This window comes from Dendrobates tinctorius, unplaced genomic scaffold, assembly GCF_039654945.1.
Source record: "Dendrobates tinctorius isolate UK_male_01 unplaced genomic scaffold, ASM3965494v1 ptg000051l, whole genome shotgun sequence".
In the NCBI taxonomy this organism is placed as follows: domain Eukaryota; kingdom Metazoa; phylum Chordata; class Amphibia; order Anura; family Dendrobatidae; genus Dendrobates; species Dendrobates tinctorius.
The window spans coordinates 27,182,806-27,198,788 of NW_027361719.1; the positions used below are offsets into that span (position 1 = coordinate 27,182,806).

The window sequence follows — 15,983 nt, forward strand, 5'->3', positions numbered from 1 at the left end:
GGTGACGCTTTAGCGATATCGCTATGTGTGAAGGGGGCTTAAACGGCACCAGGTTAACCAGGGGCGGACAATGACAGCTTGAGGCCCCTGTGCAAGAAATGTGTCTGGGCCCCCCTCCCTGCTTGGTATGCTGTTTATGATGTGGGCAATCTGGCCATGGGCCCCCTGGAGCCTCAGGCTCCGGGCAACAAGCCAGATTGCTCTCATTAACACCGCCCTGGTTAAGATTTGGTTCTGTTGGTTCCAACGCAGTGATACTTGCAGTCAAGTGACAACTCGAAAGTCAACTATGCTGGTGAAAAGAACAGTGCAGACGTGGCTGACACTAGTTGGCACATGTGCAAAGCGCGTCCTCGTGGTTACATGATAACTGCTGGAATCGGCAGAGCCCAACCATGTATATATTGTATTACATTATACTTGTATGTCTAGCATCTGGTCGTATACTACAAATGAAAGAATGGAATAGTGTAGTAAACTGCGCTATTCCATACAACAGTATCCTGTAAAAGAAGTACTACATGGAGAGCCCCCACACAGCTCTACCTATATACAATATGTGTCCCCACATTTCCTCCTATATACAGTATGAGTAACCACATTGTTTCCCTAAGTACAGCATGAGCTATCACATAGCCTCCTATATACAGAAGGAGCCCACACAGAGCCCACTATATACAGCAGGAGCACTCACAGAGCCCCCTTTATACAGCAAGAGCCCACACAGAGCCCCCTATATGCAGCAAGAGCCCTCACAGAGCCCCCTATATACAGCAGGAGCCCTCACAGAGCCCCCTATATACAGCAGGAGCCCTCACAGAGCCCCCTATATACAGCAGGAGCCCTCACAGAGCCCCCTATATACAGCAGGAGCCCTCACAGAGCCCCCTATATACAGCAGGAGCCCTAACAGAGCCCCCTACATACCGCAGGAGCCCTCACAGAGCCCCCTATATACCGCAAGAGCCCTCACAGAGCCCACTATATGCCGCATGAGCCCTCACAGAGCCTCCTATACACAACAGGAGCCCTCACAGAGCCCCTTATATACTGCAGGAGCCCTCACAGGGCCTCCTGTACACAGCAGGAGCCCTCTGAGAGCCCCCTATATACAGCAGGAGCCCTCACAGTCTCCTATATACAGCAAGAGCCCCCTATATACAGCAGGAGCCCACAGAGTCTCCTGTATACAGCAGGAGCCCTCACAGTGGCCCCTATATACAGCAGGAGCCCTCACAGAGCCTTAATATATACACAGTGTGCAGAATTATTAGGCAAGTTGTATTTGAGAGGATTCTTTTTATTATTAAAAAACAACTATGTTCTCAATCAACCCAAAAGACTCATAGATATCAAAGCTTAATATTTTTGGAAGCTGGAGTGTGTTTTTTTAGGTTTGGCTATCTTAGGAGGATATCTGTTTGTGCAGGTAACTATTACAGTGCAGAATTATTAGGCAAATTAATAAAAACCAAATATATAACCATCTCACTTGTTTATTTTCACCAGGTAAACCAATAGAGCAACACAAAATTTAGAAATAAACATTTCTGACATTCAAGAACAAAACAAAAAAAATCAGTGACCAATACAGCCACCTTTCTTTATGATGACACTCAAAAGCCTTCCATCCATAGATTCTGTCAGTTGCTTGATCTGTTTACGATCAACATTGCGTGCAGCAGCCACCACAGCCTCCCAGACACTGTTCGGAGAGGTGTACTGTTTTCCCTCCTTGTAGATCTCACATTTTATGAGGAACCACAGGTTCTCTATGGGGTTCAGATCAGGTGAACAAGGAGGCCATGTCATTATTTTTTCTTCTTTTAGACCTTTACTGGCCAGCCACGCTGTGGAGTATTTGGATGCATGTGATGGAGCATTGTCCTGAATGAAAATCATGTTTTTCTTGAACGATACCGACTTCTTCCTGTACCACTGCTTGAAGAAGGTGTCTTCCAGAAACTGGCATTACGTCTGACAGTTGAGCTTCACTCCATCCTCAACCCGAAAAGGTCCCACAAGTTCATCTTTGATGATACCAGCCCATACCAGTACCCCACCTCCACCTTGCTGGCGTCTGAGCTGGAGTGGAGCTCTCTGCCCTTCACTGATCCAGCCCTGGGCCCATCCATCTGACCAATCAAGAGTCACTCTCATTTCATCAGTCCATAAAACCTTAGAAAAATCAGTCTTAAGATATTTCTTGGCCCAGTCTTGACGTTTTATCTTATGTTTCTTGTTCAAAGGTGGTCGTTTTTCAGCCTTCTTTACCTTGGCCATGTCCCTGAGTATGGCACACCATGTGCTTTTTGATATTCCAGTAACGTTGCAGCTCTGAAATATGGCAAAACTGGTGGCAAATGGCATCTTGACAGCGTCACGCTTGATTTTCCTCAATTCATGGGCAGTTATTTTGTGCCTTTTTTATCAACACACTTCTTGCGACCCTGTTGGATATTTGCCATGAAACGCTTGATTGTTCGGTGATCACGCTTCAAAAGTTTGGCAATTTCAAGACTCTTGCATCCTTCTGCAAGACATCTCACAATTTTTGACTTTTCAGAGTCTGTCAAATCTCTCTTCTGACCCATTTTGCCAAAGGAAAGGAAGTTGCCTAATAATTAAGCACACCTTATATAGGGTGTTGATGTCATTAGACCACACCCCTCCTCATTACAGAGATGCAAATCACCTGATTTACATAATTGGTAGTTGGCTTTCAAGCCTATACAGCTTGGAGTAGGACAACATGAATAAAAAGGGTGATGTGTTCAAAATACTCATTTGCCTAATGATTCTGAACCCAGTGTACAGCATGATTTCCCCCATAACTTCCTATATACAGTATGAGCATCACATCACCCCTATATACAGTATGAGGCATCATATATCCCTCTATATACAGGAACAAATCCCACACACACATTAAAAAAAAACAAAACACTCACCCCGCTCCCGTTCCCCCGACGCTCTGCTTCGGTCTTTGCTGTGTGCACTGACTTTACACAGCAGAAGCGAGCGTTGTAGTGACATCCTCGTGTCTGCTGTCTCAGTCACACACGCTGTGACTGGTGGAAGGAGTCGGTGGTTGTGTCCTCCACCATTATATTCACCACTGTCTGCATCCTGAAGATGCAGATGAAATCTGGATACAGGTCGGCCGTATGGTGCGGTGTTTTCGGGCATTTGGCTATCTCAGATAGCCCGGTCCGATTTCCACACTTTGCCCAAGGTCTGTTATATGCGAGCTGTATACTAATCTGTGTACTGGGTGTCATGTACTTCACTATGTGCACATATATACATTGGTACATGCAGTGACTGAGCAGTCCTAGACCAAGCTGCAGGACCTCACATTATAATGTATAGCTATACATTGAAGGACGTCTTAGAGCTGGCTCAGGGTCAGACACTGCAGTCACTTTTTCTGAGGATCACTGTGAGCTATTGTTGCAGCTTGAGCTTACATACAGATCAGGTGACGCTGGAGCCGATGACCCCATTGACAGAGCGACCTGATCAGTATGTAAGTGCAAGATGGTGCAATACCTCTCAGTGCCTTAGATAGAGCCTCCACAGAAACAAGGCAAGATGCAGGAATCAGATGAAGCCCATCACATACCTTCTGCCCCTTGCAATACGCCCCTGCCTGCAAGGGCCCCGCTCCACCTCCAAGGCCTTGGTGCAGCTGCACCGGCTAGGTCTGCCCCTGAAGTAAACAGGACTCCAACAGCGGCAATACCACAGTCACATGAGAGCGCCACATCTAGCTGGTCTGCATAGAAAAAACTCTATAACCGACGATCAGCTGATGGGTCATGTGACTATTTAAAGGGAGTGGTCACCAGCCAACATCAGTTCACCAGCCTAAAAGAAGCTGCCAGCAAGAGACTGACATTAACTCTTGCTGGAGGAAAGGAAAAAAATTACATTTAAATTCAAGCAGACCCAGAGCTGCCAAATCGGCATGAGAAAAAGAAGCAGATCTGCACTGCCCCATAGTATAACATTGGTCCAAGTGCTATCAGATAAAACAACGGATAGCACTAGCCCTAAGGCCGGGGTCAGGCTTGCCAGAAACTCGGACGAGTCTTGCATGTCAATACCCGGCACTGCCACCGGGCACTCGGATCGGAGGCGTTTAGCTGCATGTATTTCTATCCAAGTGCCGGGGCAGTGTCAGGTATTGACGTGCGAGACTCGTCCGAGTTTCTGGCAAGCCTGACCCCGGCCTTACTCTGAAATGCTGCTGTGTTTCAGAGAAAACATACTCTGAAAAGTTGTCTTAGCCGATTAGTCCAAGGCAGTTAGTTGATCCCAAAAGTTCTCTTTTGACTTCTCTTGAGCAAACAGCAGCTCATCCTATCGAGTTTCTCTTGCGCAGACCTTGTTCTACACAGACTGGCTGGTGGATGGAAAGCAGCATGTGCCTGTGTGTCGTTTCGAGAGCGCGGGCGCAGCGGCCCTACTGGGCGGCTTTAATCAAATAAACCCTTATTTAAAATTTAAAACTGCGGCACTAAGCAAATATTCTCGGACTTTAGAATTTGAGGCTGTTGCGCCATTCATGTTGAGGTCTACGGGAAGTGATCCATATCCATCTTGTGACCAGCAACAAGCTGCTGTTTTTCTGTTTCTCTCCTGCACTTTAAAAGCTTAAAAAATCTATGTACAAAATGTTTTAACATTAAAGGCGCTATTAAAAATGATTTTTTTCCTAGGGAAAAAAATAAACCAAACAACAAAACAACAACAACAACAAAAATCGATATAAAAAATAAGTCTTGAAATTCATGTCGATTTTTTTCAAGTGTAAAAAATGATTTGTGTGTGTGGTACAGCTTAATAAGCTTTCCAGTTCAGGTTTCGGGATCCTTTATCGCTATTAGACATCTTGAGATGGACTATTAATTGTATGTTATTTTTTTTATAACACTGCATCCTCCAGCTCCTTGATGATGAAAACGGATCCTGCTTCTTTAAATAATTCATGTTAATCTAGCTGCTGGATGGAAATGATGGGCAGTGAATACAGTGACATCAGCAGCACAGCAATAACAGCCACCTGCTTCCAGCAGAAAGACTCAGAGAGAGGGTGGAGGGAGAGCCCAAGATAACCTCCTCTTTAACTCCTCACCACTCCTGAGCACCAAAGCAGGACATCCAGGTGAGTGACCCACCCCACACCTCTCTGATCTCCTCACTCCTCTTCCCCTCTCATTCTAGACTTTGCAGTAAGCTCCTGCCCCATTTCCTGCAGCTGCCGAGCAGCTGGTGACTGCTGGGTCTCAGAGGCCTCAGTTTAGATCCTGGAGCCAGATCTTACACCTTACCTATGTGATGCAGCAATCTTCGCCACTTATCTGGCACAGGAGGGTCTCACTGTGCCAGTGGGTGGGTCAGAGTTATCTTACCTGAAAACCACCTGGTCTCCCATAGATAGAAGTTCGAGCAATGTTCCCCCCCATCAGTTCTTCCATTGAGTTAACCGTTAAGGCGCTGGGCTATTAGTATACTAGAGACTGATATAGGAAATCGTATAAGAGCGGGACACTCAAAAAAAATCGACACTTATGACATACATCTTTATCAGTTGGCACGCCAGCAGTGTACGGGTAACTCTTCATAGGTCGGGGATCATTTCTGAAGCATGTGGACGGGATTCATCCAAATCTCCTCCATTTGCCTGCTGCTTCTGGATTCTTCTTGTCTAAAAAAAATTTGGCATCATTTCTGTAAATTTACCATTAGAGAGTGGTGGGTGGCACGTTGTATTTATTACAGGGTTCTGATCAGGTGACGGCCGCAGATGGGGCGAGTGACGGTCCTACTCTCCATGTAGGACTAGCCAAGCAGCACAGGGTTTCTTCTCATTTCTTATTTCTCTACAGGAAACCACAATATGACAATCTGTATCATTGTGCTGTGCAATAAAGATGTCAGATCTTCGGCTTCCTGCGTTTATCAAGGATTGTAAAGGGTGCAGGAGCCCCAGGGCTGTAGGATGGGCTGAGCCCACTATCCAGGGAGATGTCTGTGTGCAGCTTATGATGTCGGTTTAAAAATAAAATAACACTACACTGGCAGCTTGTGAATGAAAACAGGTTCAGCCAATTCTAGTTTTTGCCTGAGCTTGTGTGCTTGTCAAGGGGGGAGTGAGGGGACTAGGAAGGAGCACAGACTGATTCGTGACCAAAAATAAGGGCTGGATGGGAGGGATCAGTGTGTCTGCATGTTAGATGCTATGTCAGCGTACACAAGACATATATATGTGTGTGACTATACTCCACCGAGGCTATAAATACGTTTATAATGTCTGTGTGTGACTGTACTCCACCGAGGTTATATATACAGTGGGGAAAAAAAGTGTTTAGTCAGCCAACAATTGTGCAAGTTCCACCACTTAAAAAGATGAGAGAGGCCTGTAATTGACATCATAGGTAGACCTCAACTCTGAGAGTCAAAATGAGAAAACAAATCCAGAAAATCACTTTGTCTGATTTGGCAAGATTTATTTTGCAAATTATGGTGGAAAATAAGTATTTGGTCATTAACAAAAGTTCATCTCAATTATTTGTTATATATTCTTTGTTGGCACTGGCAGAGGTCAAACGTTTTCTGTAAAGCCCCCGTTACACACTGCGATATCGCTAGCAATATCGCTGTAAAGTCACCGATTTTGTGACGTTACAGCGATATTGCTAGCGATATCGCTACATGTGATACTTACCTCCGACCGGCTCCCCCGCTGGTTGTCGCTGATCGCGCAAGAAGCTGCTGGACCATTTCTCATCGTCCACTTCCTGCGGCGCTTCCTGCTGTGACGATGAGCGACGCGTGCAGCCGGGCGGGAGGACGCAGGATCGCCGCGTCTGACAGGTAAGTAGCGATCCCCGTCCCCAGCGATGTCGCTGGTGAGATCTGCCTGAGTGGCAGCTCACTAGAGACCACCTAGCGATTCACCAGCGATCCTGACCGCGTCATATCGCTGGTCGGGATCGCTGGTGAGTCGCTAGGTGTAACGGTACCCTTAGTCTTAACAAGGTTGGCACACACTGTTGGTGGTATGTTGGCCCATTCCTACATGCAGATCTCCTCTAGAGCAGTGATGTTTTGGGCCTGTCGCTGGGCAATATGGACTTTCAAATCCCTCTACTCCAGGGCCTTCATATGCGTCTATCAAAGCCATGCTTTTGTTACCCTAGCGGTGTGATTGGGATCATTATCATGCTGAAAGTCCCATCCACATTTCATCTTCAATGCCCTTGCTGATGGAAGGAGGTTTGCACTCAAAATCTCACGATACATAGCCCCATTCATTCTTTCATGTACACGGATCAGTCGTCCTGGTCCCTTTGCAGAGAAACAGCCCCAAAGCATGATGTTGCCACCCCTATGCTTCACAGTAGGTATGGTGTTCTTTGGATGCAGCTCAGCATTCTGTCTCCTCCAAACATGACGAGTTTTGTTCCTACCAAATTGTTCTACTTTAGTTTCATCAGACCATATGATATTCTCCCCATACTCTTCTGGATAATCGTTATGCTCTCTAACCAACTTCAGATGGGACCAGACATGTACTGGTTTAAGCAGGGGGACATGTTATTAGGCGTGGGGTTTCTCTATCTGCACAGGGGGATTCCCGAGCCTTGCCGTCTGCGGTCTCTCATTCAGTCCCGGCCACAGAGGAGCCTGCTCAACAAATAAGTCATTCCCGGCGCCTTGCTCAGGCTAGTGCTGTTGGGTTGATTGCTGCTGCCATCCCTGGTTCAGCTATAGCAGCCTGCACTAGTCTGCGGCTCCTGGGACTAAGTCCCTTTTTCACTCCACTGAGCATGCCCGTAGTTCAACCTCCCATTGGAGTTCAGGGGTCACATGATCAGGTCCCGTGCCTGTTCCGATTGGACCACGAGGAAGGTCCGGGAAGGTCGCCACTATAAAAGACTCGCAAGGCTAATATAGACTTATATTGTCAGTGGTATGTGTGATGATGGATGCATGAGACTGGTGACTGACTCCTTATGACTCCCTCCCACTGGTTGTGCTTGTTATAGGGTTTAGAGTTAGAGTCAGCGACTTGTAGTGGCAAAGTCTATGTGCCACCGTGCTCCCTGTCTATACACAAGGGTTAGCGTCATTCTGCCATCCTACCTAAGGTACTACAGTACCGCGTGTACAGCAGCTTCCGTTTGAGCGGCGCCGTGCGTGACTAGAGCGGTTTCCAGACCTAAGCTTGGGCTGGTTAGTGGCGTCCGCCAGAGCTGCGCTGTACACACTGAGTGTGGTACACGTCTTTCTGCTGCACCCTATGACAGCTAACAGGGCACAGCGATCAACAAGCGTCCTTCCCTGGTGCCGCAGTAGCGGCTCCGTGCGCGAGTGGGTCTAGAAGGACTCCTTCCCCGTGTCCTTGGGGCTGAGTCCTGTGACCACGTCACTAGCACTCATCTTACGTTAGAGCGGCTTTGTGAAGTAACAGAGTACTCCCCTGTACACACCGGGTCAGTGGTTACCCTCTGGTGTTCAGTTAGTACTCCGCCGAGCAGCAGGTTACCATCTCTACATGGTGGACCCCAGGTTGCGATCGCACTTTCTTATATTTTATATTTAGGGCAATCCGCAACCCTAACACACGTCTGGCACTGCAGGATCTGAGTCCCTGGTGGCGTAGTGTGTTATTTATGGTAGCCTTTGTTAGGGTGGTCCCAGCTCTATGCAGGTCATTCACTAGGTCCCCCAGTGTGGTTCTGGGATTTTTGCTCACCATTCTCGTGATCATTTTGACCCCATGTTGTGAGGTCTTGCGTGGAGCCCCGGATCGAGGGAGATTATCAGTGGTCTTGTATGTCTTCTATTTTCTTATTATTGCTCCCACAGTTGATTTCATCACACCAAGCTGCTTGCCTGTTGCAGATTCAGTCTTCCCAGCCTGTTGCAGGGCTGCAATTTTGTTTCTGGTGTCTTTCGACAGCTTTTTGGTCTTCACCATAGTGGAGTTTGGAGTGTGACTGAGGTTGTAGAGAGGTGTCTTTTATACTGATAACACGTTCAAACAGGTGCCATTACTACAGATAATATATATATATATATATATATTAGTCATGTATATATACAGTCATCGTCAAATGTGTTGCCACCCTTCAAATTGTACAAGAAAATGAAGTATTTTGCCCAGAACATTATTGTGTTTTAGAATCATAGAATCATAGAATCGTAGAGTTGGAAGGGACCTCCTGGGCCATCTGGTCCAACCCCCTGCTCAAAGCAGGATTCGCTAAATCATCCCAGTCAGATGTCTGTCCAGCCTCTGTTTGAAGACTTCCATTGAAGGAGAACTCACCACTTCTCATAGCAGCCTGTTCCACTCATTGATCACTCTAACTGTCAAAAAGTTTTTTCTAATATCTAATCTGTGTCTCCTCCCATTCAGTTTCATCCCATTGCTTCTAGTCTTTCCTTGTGCAAATGAGAATAAAGTTGATCCTTCTACAATGTGACAGCCCTTTAGATATTTGTAGACAGCTATTAAGTCTCCTCTCAGTCTTCTCTTTTGCAAACTAAACATTCCCAAATCCTGAAACCTTTCCTCATAACACAGGGTTTGCAGACCGGTCACCATTCTGGTCGCTCTTTTCTGAACTTGCTCCAGTTTGTTGATGTCTTATTAAAATGTGGTGCCCAAAACTGGACACAATATTCCAGATGAGGTCTGACCAAAGAGGAGTAGAGGGAAATAATGACTTCACGTTATCTAGACTGAATGCTTCTGTTAATACATCCTAGAATTGCATTTGCCTTTTTTGCTGCTGCATCACACTGTTGACTCATATTCAGTTTCTGATCTATTAGTATACCCAAGTCTTTTTCACATGTGCTGTCACTTAGCCCTATTCCTCCCATTCTATATATGCTTTTTTCATTTTTATTGCCCAGATGTAGTACTTTGCATTTCTCCCTGTTAAAAACCATTCTGTTAGTTGCTGCCCACTTCTCCAGTTTATTTAAATCTTTTTGAATCCTCTCTCTCTTCTCTAGTATTAGCTATCCCTCCTAGCTTTGTGTCATTAGCAAATTTAATCAGTTTACCCTCAATTCTGTCATCTAAATCGTTGATAAAGATGTTGAACAATACAGGGCCCAGGACAGAGCCCTGTGGTACCCCACTTGAGACATTCTTCCAACTGGATGTGCAGCCATTTACGACTACTCTTTGGGTCCGATCACTAAGCCAGTTATGAATCCACCTAACAGTTGCCTTGTCCATTCCATACTTAGTCATTTTTTCAATAAGGATTGTATGAGAGACTTTGTCAAATGCTTTGCTGAAGTCAAGATATACTATATCACAGCATTTCCTTGATCCACCCAATCAGTGATTCCGTCATAGAAGGAAATTAAGTTAGTCTGACATGACTTATTAGTTACAAACCCATGCTGACTCTGTTTAATCACTTCATTCTTATCCAGGTACTGACATACATGTTATTTAATAATTTGTTCAAAGATCTTTCCTGGTATAGAAGTCAGACTCACCGGCCTATAGTTGCCTGGATCCACCTTCTTCCCCTTTTTGAAGATAGGAACAACATTTGCTCTTCTCCAGTCTTCTGGCACTTCTCCTGTTCTCCAAGAATTTTCAAAGATTATGGAGAGGGGTTCAAAAATTTCTTCTGCTATCTCCTTCAGTACTCTGGGGTGTAATTCATCTGGACCTGGAGACTTGAATTCATTTAGGTTAGCTAAGTGTCTCCTCACTATCTTTTATTATACATGTGTATTATTTCATTTGTGTCCATTGGAACAACAGAAAAAGACTGAGAAAAATAGGCACATTTCACACCAAACCCCCAAAATGAGCTAGACAAAATTATTGGCACATTTCCAAAATTATGGGTAGACAACTTTGTTTCAAGCATGTGATGCTTGTTCAAACTCACCTGTGGCAAGTAACAGGTGTGGGCAATATGAAAATCACACCTAGAGCTAGATAAACAGGTGAGAAGTTGACTCAATCTTTGCATTTTTTGGTGTTTGCCACACTAAGCATGGAGAACAGAAAGAGGAAAAGACGACTGTCTGAGGACTTGAAAACCAAAATTATTGAAAAATATCAACAATCTCAAGGTTACAAGTCCATCTCCAGAGATTTTAATGTTCCTTTGTCCACGGTGCGCAGCAAAATCAAGAAGTTTACAACCCATGACGCTATAGCTAATCTCCCTGGTCGTGGACGGCAGAGAAAAATTAATGAAAAGTTGCAACGCAGGATAGTCTGGATGGTGTATAAGCAGCACCAATCAACTTCCAAAGAAATTTAAGCTGTCCTGCAGGTTAAGGGTCCATCGACTTTTCAATTAAATTAAATGCTATGGCAGGAGACCCAGAAGAACCACATTGCTGACATAGAAACATAAAAAGGTAGTCTGCAGTTTGCCAAAATGTATGTGAGCCAAAATCCTCCTGGGAAAGCGTTTTGTGAACAGATGAGACCAAGATAGAGCTTTTTGATAAATCACATCATTCTACTGTTTGCCAAAATGGAATTAGGCCTACAAAGAAAATAACACAGTACCTACAGTTAAATATGGTCGACGTTCAAAGATGTTTTGGGGTTATTTTGCTGCCTCTGGCACTGGGTGCCTTAACTGTGTACAAGACATCATGAAATCTGAAGATTAACAAATGACTTGGGTTGCAATATAGTGCCCAGTGACAGAAAGGCGAGTTTGCATCCTAGGTCATGGGTCTTCCAGTAGGACAATTACCCCAAACATGCTTCAAGAAGTAACCAGAAATGGATGGAAACAAGCCAATGGAGAGTTCTGAAGTAGCCAGCAATGAGTCCGGATCTAAATCCCATTGAGCACCTTTGGAGAAACGCTGATGGGAGAAGCCGCCTTCTAATAAGAGAGACCTGGAGCAGATTGCAAAAAAAGAATGGTCCAAAATTTCAATTGAGAGGTGTAAGAAGCTTATTGATGGTTATAGTAATCGCCTGATTGCAGTTATTTATTCCAAAGGGCGTGCAACCAAATATTATGTTGAGGATTCCAACAATTTTGTCCAGACTATTTTTAGGCTATTGTGTGAAATTATGTCCAATTTGCCTGTTTTTTCTCTGGTTTTTTTTTGTTGTTTGTTGTTCCAATATACATAAAGGAAATAAATGCGTATAACAAAACGTGTAATTGCAATAATTTTCTGGTAGTACTACTTTTCTGGAACAATTTCAAGGGTGCCAACACTTTCAGCCATGACTGTATACGTATACATACACACAAACACTCTTACACAGACATACAATACAGTTGTGTGAAAAAGTGTTTGCCCTCTTCCGGATTTCATATTCTTTTGCATGTTTGTTACACTTTAATGTTTCAGATCACCAAACAAGCTTAAATATTAGACAAAGATAACACAAGTAAGCACAAAATGCAGTTTTTAAATGAAAATCTTCATTATTAAGGGATAAAAAAGTCCAAACCTACAGGGCCATGTGTGAAAAAGTGATTCCCCCCCCCTTAAAACATAAATTAACTGTGGGTTATCACATCATTGAGCAGCGGAGTTCAAATTCCCTAGCCGCATACGGGCCTGTTTAATGCCACACCTGTTCTGAATCATGAAATCACTTAAATAGGATCTGCCTGACAAAGTGAAGTAGACCAAAATATCCTCAAAAGCTAGACATCATGCCTCAATGATTAGTAATTCTGGAACAAATGAGAAACAAAATAACAGATCTATCAGTCTGAAAAGGTTATAAAGCCATTTCTCAAGCTTTGGGACTCCAGCAAATCACAGCGAGAGCCATTATCCACAAATGGCAAAAACATGGAACAGTGGTGAACCTTCCTAGTAGTGGCCGGCTGAACAAAATTACCCCAAGAGTGCATCAACGACTCATCCAATAGGTCTCAAAAGACCCTACAACAACATCCAAAGAACTGCAGGCCTCACTTGCCTCAATTAAGGGCAATGTTCATGACTCCACAATAAGAAAGAGACTGGGCAAAAATGTATGGCAGAGTTCCAAGACGAAAACCACTGCTGAGCAATAAGAACATAAAGGCGTGTCTCAGTTTTGTTAGAAAACATATTGATGATCCCCAAGACTTTTGGGAGAATACTCTGTGGGCTAGTGAGACAAAGGTTGAACTTTTTGGAAGGTGTATGTCCCATTACATCTGGCGTAGAAGTAACATAGCATTTCAGAAAAGGAACATCACACCAACAGTAAAATATGGTGGTGAAGTGATGGTCTGGGGCTGTTTTGCTGCTTCAGGACCTGGAATACTTGCTGTGGTAAATGGAACCATGAATTCTGCTGTCTACCAAAAAATTCTGAAGGAGTATGTCCGGCCATCTGTTCATGTCCTCAAGCTTAAGCCCACTTGGGTTATGCAGTAGGACAATGATCCAAGACACATCAGAAAGTCCACCTCTGAATGGCTTAAGAAAAGCAAAATTAAGACTTTGGAGTGGCCTAGTCAAAGTTCTGACCTTAATCATATTGAAATGCTGTGGTATGATCTTAAAAAAGGCGGTTCATGCTTGGAAACCTTCCAATGTGGCTGAATTACAATAATTCTGTAAAGATGAGTGAGCCAAAATTTCTCCAGAGCGTTGTAAAAGACTCATTGTCAGATATCGCAAACGCTTGATAGAAGTTGTTGCTGCTAACGGTGGCCCAACCAGTTATTAGGTTTAGGGGAAAATCACTTTTTCACACAGGGCCCTGTAGGTATGGATTTATTTTTCCCTTAATAATAAAGACCTTAATTTATAAGTTGCATTTTGTGTGTACTTGTGTTATCTTTGTCTAATATTTAAATTTGTTTGGTGATCTGAAACATTCAAGTGTGCCAAACATGCAACAGAATAGGAAATCAGGAAGGGGCAAATAATTTTTCATACTGTATATACATATAGATATGAAAAAGACATTGTGTAAACATATCCTTACAGATATAGTATAAAGGCTGTAAAATTTCTTCAGGACATTAATTTATGTTTTCCATATTCCAGACTTTCAGATGATCATATAACACTGTTAAAAATGCTTTAATAATAATGACTACCCCAAAAAAATGATTTTTAATCTTTCGGAATAATAAAAAGCAGGATTAAAGCTAATGGATTTAGCTTAGATAAAAGCTAAAAAAAAAACAGTTGTGCCACAGAGCCACCTGTATGAACAGACCTGAAGTAGTGGAGGCCATACACTTTCAATAGTTGTTGGCCGAACAAGCACAATCGGGTGTTTGACAACTATTACTCCTGGACTCCTCACTAAAAACATTTACATTTCTAAATGTGTATAGTGAGGAGTTCACACGTCAGTGTCTCCGGTGCATGTGGTAACAGTTTTCACATATATCGGAGACACTTACACACCTAGACCCATTCAAATGAATGTGTCTGCGCACATGGTAATGTGTTTCCACGGACCGTGTGTCCTTTGGCAAAACATGCTGACATGTCTGCTTTTTTAACAGCAGCACATGTGCACACTAATGACATTAGGAATAGGATGACATCCGTGTGTCATCAGTGGGACACGTACCAGCACCTGGGAAAAAGTGGTACAGTTCGTGCTGCTCCCAGACACCGGGTGCAGAAGGCACCTCTCATCATTGTCGCCTGGTCTCCCTGAGATTAGAGTGACCAGGCGACAATGATGGGAGTTGTATTCAGCACCTGCTGTGTACCTAAATAATTCAAAGAAAATATAATGGCTTGGGCTCTCGTGTAATTTTCATAACCAACTGAGGGAAAGCCTACCGTTGGTGGCTGATGTTGATAATCTGGGAAATGAGACAATATCACAAAAGGTTCCCAGGCTATTACTAACAGCTCACAGCTGTTTGCTTAGCATTTACTGGTTAGTTTACGGGAATCGGCATAAAAAAAAATGACGTAGGGTCCCCCTATAAATTCTAACCAGCAAAGGCTAAAGAGACAGATGTGAGCTGATATTAATAACCTGGGAAGGGACCAGGGATATTGACCCCCCCCTTCTATACATGAGCCCACACCATTTTTGTTATTATTTATTTTACACATGATGTACACAGCGGGTGCTGAATACAACTCCCATCATTATTGCCTGATCGTGCTGATCTCAGGGAGACCAGGCGAGAATGATGAGAGCTGTCTCCAGCACCTGATGCCTGGAAACAGTGCGAACTGTACAGCTTTTCCCAGGTAACGGTATGTGTCTCACTGATGTGGCATATGGACCACACACAGATGCCACACTTATGTAACATACAGAGACGGATAACTCCTGTACTGGAAAAACAAGAAATAGCATGACATGAGATGGGGGCCTAAAACTGCTGTACTTAGTTTGAACAGTCATCCTATGCTGACAGAGTCCCTTTAAAGAGAATCTGTCAGCGTAATTTCACATCCCTAACTATTTATATTTACCTGTAGCTCTTTCAAAGACAAGTCCTGCAGAATTATTACATGGCCAGGTTTTTCTTCTATTACTGAGAAATCATCATTTGAATTGATATGAAAATGAGGCTCAAGAACTATTTGTAGCTCTAAAGCTTTTGTCACTCCAGCTCTATTCTTGACTGTGCTGTTTCCTTCTTGACTGATGGATCCTTTGCCTGAAGTTACACTGCCCAGAGGCAGTCAGTCAAGCAGGAAGTCAGCGCTGGTGGGGAATAGAGCTGGAGTGACATAGGAGCAGATCTACAGTCTCATTTGCAAATCAATACAGTGATTTCTCTGTAATGGCCATGTAAAGGTATTGTTAGCAGTGTCTTTGAAAAAATAGCATGTACATTTAAATAGTTTGGGGTGTGAAATCCTGCACACAGATTTCCTTTACATTCTAATGTGTCCACAGTGAAATGAAAGAAAACATGCTCACCTCCTGGACCGGCGCCTTTCTAGCTATGGCAGCACTGTGATTTACGGCGGCTATGTGACATTCCAGTGCCAATATTGCAGAAACGGTGTCG

At 43.9% G+C, this 15,983-nt stretch overlaps 1 protein-coding gene across 1 annotated transcript in view; it reads left to right on the plus strand.

Annotated features, from left to right (window-relative positions):
• Window positions 1-5,151: 5,151 nt before the first annotated feature.
• Window positions 5,152-15,983, plus strand: part of BAZ2A (bromodomain adjacent to zinc finger domain 2A) — a 102,850-nt gene continuing 92,018 nt past the window's right edge. The window contains exon 1 of the mRNA XM_073576904.1: window positions 5,152-5,170. The gene's annotated coding sequence lies outside the window, so the exon portion shown is untranslated. The remainder of the gene's footprint in view (window positions 5,171-15,983) is intronic.